Raw genomic sequence first — 7767 nt, 5'->3', positions numbered from 1 at the left:
GACATAACAACTGTGATAGTAACTCATGGAACATCAATTAGTGTAAACAAGATATATAATAAAACCTCACCTTACGACTACCACAAAATTACGACCACTCCGCGATTACTGGCTCTTGTTTTCAGTCCCTATTTTATTTTTAGCTCACCTTGCCCTAAGGGCCGGTGAGCTTATGTCATGGCGCGGCGTCCGTCGTCCGTCCGTTCAACATTTCCTTTAAATCGCTACTAGTCATAGAGTTCTGCATGGATTGTAATCAAATTTGGCCACAAACATCCTTGGGGGAAGGGGAACAGAACTTGTATAAATTTTGGCTCTGACCCCCCGGGGGCAGGAGGGGCGCAGCCCAATAGGGAAAATAAAGGTAAATTCTATAAATCGCTACTTGTCCTAGAGTTCTGCATGGATTGTAACCAAATTTGGCCACAAACATCCTCGGGGGAAGGGGAACAGAACTTGTATATATATAAATTTTGGCTCTGACCCCCCGGGGGCAGGAGGGGCGGGGCCCAATAGGGGAAATAGAGGTAAATCCTATAAATCGCTACTTGTCCTAGAGTTCTGCATGGATTGTAACCAAATTTGGCCACAAACATCCTTGGGGGAAGGGGAACAGAACTTGTATAAATTTTGGCTCTGACCCCCCGGGGGCAGGAGGGGCGGGGCCCAATAGGGGAAATAGAGGTAAATCCTATAAATCGCTACTTGTCCTAGAGTTCTGCATGGATTGTAACCAAATTTGGCCACAAACATCCTTGGGGGAAGGGGGAAAGAACTTGTATAAATTTTGGCTCTGACCCCCCCGGGGCAGGAGGGGCGGGGCCCAATAGGGGAAATAGAGGTAAATCCTATAAATCGCTACTTGTCCTAGAGTTCTGCATGGATTGTAACCAAATTTGGCCACAAACATCCCTCGGGGAAGGGGAACAGAACTTGTATAAATTTTGGCTCTGACCCCCGGGGGCAGGAGGGGCGGGGCCCAATAGGGGAAATAGAGGTAAATCCTATAAATCGCTACTTGTCCTAGAGTTCTGCATGGATTGTAACCAAATTTGGCCACAAACAGCCTTGGGGCAAGGGGAACAGAACTTGTATAAATTTTGGCTCTGACCCCCCGGGGGCAGGAGGGGCGGGGCCCAATAGGGGAAATAGAGGTAAATCCTATAAATCGCTACTTGTCCCAGAGTTCTGCATGGATTGTAACCAAATTTGGCCACAAACATCCTTGGGGGAAGGGGGAAAGAACTTGTATAAAATTTGGCTCTGATCCCCCTGGGGGCAGGAGGGACGGGGCCCAATAGGGGAAATAGAGGTAAATCCTATAAAACGCTACTTGTCCTTGAGTTCTGCATGGATTGTAACCAAATTTGGCCACAAACATCCTTGGGGGAAGGGGAACAGAACTTGTATAAATTTTGGCTCTGACCCCCCGGGGGCAGGAGGGGCGGGGCCCAATAGGGGAAATAGAGGTAAATCCTATAAATCGCTACTTGTCCTAGAGTTCTGCATGGATTGTAACCAAATTTGGCCACAAACATCCTTGGGGGAAGGGGAACAGAACTTGTATAAATTTTGGCTCTGACCCCCCGGGGGCAGGAGGGGCGGGGCCCAATAGGGGAAATAGAGGTAAATCCTATAAATCGCTACTTGTCCTAGAGTTCTGCATGGATTGTAACCAAATTTGGCCACAAACATCCTTGGGGGAAGGGGGAAAGAACTTGTATAAATTTTGGCTCTGACCCCCTGGGGGCAGGAGGGGCGGGGCCCCCAATAGGGGAAATAGAGGTAAATCCTATAAATCGCTACTTGTCCTAGAGTTCTGCATGGATTGTAACCAAATTTGGCCACAAACATCCTTGGGGGAAGGGGAACAGAACTTGTATAAATTTTGGCTCTGACCCCCCGGGGGCAGGAGGGGCGGGGCCCAATAGGGGAAACAGAGGTAAATCCTATAAATCGCTACTTGTCCTAGAGTTCTGCATGGATTGTAACCAAATTTGGCCACAAACATCCTTGGGGGAAGGGGAACAGAACTTGTATAAATTTTGGCTCTGACCCCCCCCCCCCCCGGGGCAGGAGGGGCGGGGCCCAATAGGGGAAATAGAGGTAAATCCTATAAATCGCTACTTGTCCTAGAGTTCTGCATGGATTGTAACCAAATTTGGCCACAAACATCCTTGGGGGAAGGGGAACAGAACTTGTATAAATTTTGGCTCTGAACCCCCGGGGGCAGGAGGGGCGGGGCCCAATAGGGGAAATAGAGGTAAATCCTATAAATCGCTACTTGTCCTAGAGTTCTGCATGGATTGTAACCAAATTTGGCCACAAACATCCTTGGGGGAAGGGGAACAGAACTTGTATAAATTTTGGCTCTGACCCCCTGGGGGCAGGAGGGGCGGGGCCCAATAGGGGAAATAGAGGTAAATCCTATAAATCGCTACTTGTCCCAGAGTTCTGCATGGATTGTAACCAAATTTGGCCACAAACATCCTTGGGGGAAGGGGGAAAGAACTTGTATAAATTTTGGCTCTGACCCCCTGGGGGCAGGAGGGGCGGGGCCCAATAGGGGAAATAGAGGTAAATCCTATAAATCGCTACTTGTCCTAGAGTTCTGCATGGATTGTAACCAAATTTGGCCACAAACAGCCTTGGGGGAAGGGGAACAGAACTTGTATAAATTTTGGCTCTGACCCCCCGGGGGCAGGAGGGGCGGGGCCCAATAGGGGAAATAGAGGTAAATCCTATAAATCGCTACTTGTCCTAGAGTTCTGCATGGATTGTAACCAAATTTGGCCACAAACATCCTTGGGGGAAGGGGGAAAGAACTTGTATAAATTTTGGCTCTGACCCCCTGGGGGCAGGAGGGGCGGGGCCCAATAGGGGAAATAGAGGTAAATCCTATAAATCGCTACTTGTCCTAGAGTTCTGCATGGATTGTAACCAAATTTGGCCACAAACATCCTTGGGGGAAGGGGAACAGAACTTGTATAAATTTTGGCTCTGACCCCCCGGGGGCAGGAGGGGCGGGGCCCAATAGGGGAAATAGAGGTAAATCCTATAAATCGCTACTTGTCCTAGAGTTCTGCATGGATTGTAACCAAATTTGGCCACAAACATCCTTGGGGGAAGGGGAACAGAACTTGTATAAATTTTGGCTCTGACCCCCCGGGGGCAGGAGGGGCGGGGCCCAATAGGGGAAATAGAGGTAAATCCTATAAATCGCTACTTGTCCCAGAGTTCTGCATGGATTGTAACCAAATTTGGCCACAAACATCCTTGGGGGAAGGGGGAAAGAACTTGTATAAATTTTGGCTCTGATCCCCCTGGGGCAGGAGGGGCGGGGCCCAATAGGGGAAATAGAGGTAAATCCTATAAATCGCTACTTGTCCTAGAGTTCTGCATGGATTGTAACCAAATTTGGCCACAAACATCCTTGGGGGAAGGGGAACAGAACTTGTATAAATTTTGGCTCTGACCCCCCGGGGGCAGGAGGGGCGGGGCCCAATAGGGGAAATAGAGGTAAATCCTATAAATCGCTACTTGTCCTAGAGTTCTGCATGGATTGTAACCAAATTTGGCCACAAACATCCTTGGGGGAAGGGGAACAGAACTTGTATAAATTTTGGCTCTGACCCTTGGGGCAGGAGGGGCGGGGCCCAATAGGGGAAATAGAGGTAAATCCTATAAATCGCTACTTGTCCCAGAGTTCTGCATGGATTGTAACCAAATTTGGCCACAAACATCCTTGGGGGAAGGGGGAAAGAACTTGTATAAATTTTGGCTCTGACCCCCTGGGGGCAGGAGGGGCGGGGCCCAATAGGGGAAATAGAGGTAAATCCTATAAATCGCTACTTGTCCTAGAGTTCTGCATGGATTGTAACCAAATTTGGCCACAAACATCCTTGGGGGAAGGGGAACAGAACTTGTATAAATTTTGGCTCTGACCCCCCGGGGGCAGGAGGGGCGGGGCCCAATAGGGGAAATAGAGGTAAATCCTATAAATCGCTACTTGTCCTAGAGTTCTGCATGGATTGTAACCAAATTTGGCCACAAACATCCTTGGGGGAAGGGGAAAAGAACTTGTATAAATTTTGGCTCTGACCCCCCGGGGGCAGGAGGGGCGGGGCCCAATAGGGGAAATAGAGGTAAATCCTATAAATCGCTACTTGTCCTAGAGTTCTGCATGGATTGTAACCAAATTTGGCCACAAACATCCTTGGGGGAAGGGGAACAGAACTTGTATAAATTTTGGCTCTGACTCCCGGGGCAGGAGGGGCGGGGCCCAATAGGGGAAATAGAGGTAAATCCTTTAAATCACTACTAGTCATAGAGTTCTGCATGGATTGTAACCAAATTTGGCCACAAACATCCTTGGGGGAAAGGGGAACAGAACTTGTATAAATTTTGGCTCTGACCCCCCGGGGGCAGGAGGGGCGGGGCCCAATAGGGGAAATAGAGGTAAATCCTATAAATCGCTACTTGTCCTAGAGTTCTGCATGGATTGTAACCAAATTTGGCCACAAACATCCTTGGGGGAAGGGGAACAGAACTTGTATAAATTTTGGCTCTGATCCCCCTGGGGGCAGGAGGGGCTGGGCCCAATAGGGGAAATAGAGGTAAATCCTATAAAACGCTACTTGTCCTAGAGTTCTGCATGGATTGTAACCAAATTTGGCCACAAACATCCTTGGGGGAAGGGGAACAGAACTTGTATAAATTTTGGCTCTGACCCCCCGGGGGCAGGAGGGGCGGGGCCCAATAGGGGAAATAGAGGTAAATCCTATAAATCGCTACTTGTCCTAGAGTTCTGCATGGATTGTAACCAAATTTGGCCACAAACAGCCTTGGGGGAAGGGGAACAGAACTTGTATAAATTTTGGCTCTGACCCTTGGGGCAGGAGGGGCGGGGCCCAATAGGGGAAATAGAGGTAAATCCTATAAATCGCTACTTGTCCTAGAGTTCTGCATGGATTGTAACCAAATTTGGCCACAAACATCCTTGGGGGAAGGGGGAAAGAACTTGTATAAATTTTGGCTCTGACCCCCTGGGGGCAGGAGGGGCGGGGCCCAATAGGGGAAATAGAGGTAAATCCTATAAATCGCTACTTGTCCTAGAGTTCTGCATGGATTGTAACCAAATTTGGCCACAAACATCCTTGGGGGAAGGGGAACAGAACTTGTATAAATTTTGGCTCTGACCCCCCGGGGGCAGGAGGGGCGGGGCCCAATAGGGGAAATAGAGGTAAATCCTATAAATCGCTACTTGTCCTAGAGTTCTGCATGGATTGTAACCAAATTTGGCCACAAACATCCTTGAGGGAAGGGGGAAAGAACTTGTATAAATTTTGGCTCTGACCCCCCGGGGGCAGGAGGGGCGGGGCCCAATAGGGGAAATAGAGGTAAATCCTATAAATCGCTACTTGTCCTAGAGTTCTGCTTGGATTGTAACCAAATTTGGCCACAAACATCCTTGGGGGAAGGGGAACAGAACTTGTATAAATTTTGGCTCTGACTCCCCGGGGGCAGGAGGGGCGGGGCCCAATAGGGGAAATAGAGGTAAATCCTATAAATCGCTACTTGTCCTAGAGTTCTGCATGGATTGTAACCAAATTTGGCCACAAACATCCTTGGGGGAAGGGGAACAGAACTTGTATAAATTTTGGCTCTGACCCCCCGGGGGCAGGAGGGGCGGGGCCCAATAGGGGAAATAGAGGTAAATCCTATAAATCGCTACTTGTCCCAGAGTTCTGCATGGATTGTAACCAAATTTGGCCACAAACATCCGTGGGGGAAGGGGGAAAGAACTTGTATAAAATTTGGCTCTGATCCCCCTGGGGGCAGGAGGGACGGGGCCCAATAGGGGAAATAGAGGTAAATCCTATAAAACGCTACTTGTCCTAGAGTTCTGCATGGATTGTAACCAAATTTGGCCACAAACATCCTTGGGGGAAGGGGAAAGAACTTGTATAAATTTTGGCTCTGAACCCCCGGGAGCAGGAGGGGCGGGGCCCAATAGGGGAAATAGAGGTAAATCCTATAAATCGCTGATTGTCCTAGAGTTCTGCATGGATTGTAACCAAATTTGGCCACAAACATCCTTGGGGGAAGGGGAACAGAACTTGTATAAATTTTGGCTCAGACCCTTGGGGCAGGAGGGGCGGGGCCCAATAGGGGAAATAGAGGTAAATCCTATAAATCGCTACTTGTCCTAGAGTTCTGCATGGATTGTAACCAAATTTGGCCACAAACATCCTTGGGGGAAGGGGAACAGAACTTGTATAAATTTTGGCTCTGACCCCCCCCGGGGGCAGGAGGGGCGGGGCCCAATAGGGAAATAAGAGGTAAATATTCAAATTCCTTCAGAAAAGAAACAATGAACCTGTATTCAGAACATGACTTGACATTACAAACCAGGTGAGCGATACAGGCCCTCTGGGCCTCTTGTAGTTTCTTCTATATGTCTTTGTATTGGTCGTTACAGTATTACGACTACACCGCTATTCTGCATTATCACCAGTTTGCATTGTCCCCGCGACCACTCATGAACACTAATTGACCCCTTGAATATGACCATAGGCACATTTACTTCTGACTTCACACCTAGCGGTGCCTCACTTTCCAGCACACAACAACCCATGAACAACTGCCTGCAGGTACATCAGTCAGTCTTTTGTGTCAACACGATTTAAGTAAATGTTTCAGAAATACATGGTTTCTCATTTATCTAAGGTGATGAGACGTGATAATTAAACTGATATATTTTGAATTATAACACGACAGAAAGTAATGTCTATAAAAGTATTTTCATTTGGAGGTCAATTGATTGTCAACAATAACTTAATCAGTAGAATTTAGTTTTAGATTTAAATAAGCACACATCATAAAATTCATTTAATAAAAAAATATGGTTATGCTCTAGAAATAAAGGGTAAAGTCAATGTCTCTAATTTATCAAAATCGAAAAATTAGAAATATTTGTAAATTATAGGTTTTAATTAGCTACACATGCATTAAAATATGATACACATTTATATCATATATTTCATTATTTTTTTTATGTTGTAACAAAAACTCTGCTGTTTAGGAATTCAAATATTTGATATACATTATGTACCGGTCAGCTAGGATACAGAGAAACTGTTCTTGGTCATCAGAGAAATCTGGTCAACCTCAGAATTAAGACCACCTCGCTATTAATTAAGACCACTTTTACTCAGACCGCTGAGTGGTCTTAATGTAGCCTTAAATGGTTCAGGGGAAGTAACTCAATACTGTTCAGAAAATTGACAAACTTCACAAATCCTAATTGAAAGCAGAAAAAGATTCCCTTGATATGTGTAAAGGTTGATTTTTTAAAATAGTAAAACCAGTCATTGCATATGTCTGTACATCCAAATGTGTTTACTGTCAGTAATACGACCTTTAACATGATCAAAACACTGTTCAATCTCCATATAACCTGCCATTAACAGGAAGGTATTGATTGTGACATAATTACTGTGAGAGAAAAAAACATCATTCCTAAACACTGTTCAATCTCCATATAACCTGCCATTAACAGGAAGGTATTGATAGTGACATAATTACTGTGAGAGAAAAAAACATCATTCCTAAACACTGTTCAATCTATCCTAAACACTGTTCAATCTCCATATAACCTGCCATTAACAGGAAGGTATTGATTGTGACATAATTACTGTGAGAGAAAAAAACATCATTCCTAAACACTGTTCAATCTCCATATAACCTGCCATTAACAGGAAGGTA

This window comes from Argopecten irradians, chromosome 2, assembly GCF_041381155.1.
Source record: "Argopecten irradians isolate NY chromosome 2, Ai_NY, whole genome shotgun sequence".
In the NCBI taxonomy this organism is placed as follows: Eukaryota; Metazoa; Mollusca; class Bivalvia; order Pectinida; family Pectinidae; genus Argopecten; species Argopecten irradians.
The sequence above is the reverse complement of the archived record's forward strand: the minus strand, read 5'-3'. Positions refer to the sequence as shown.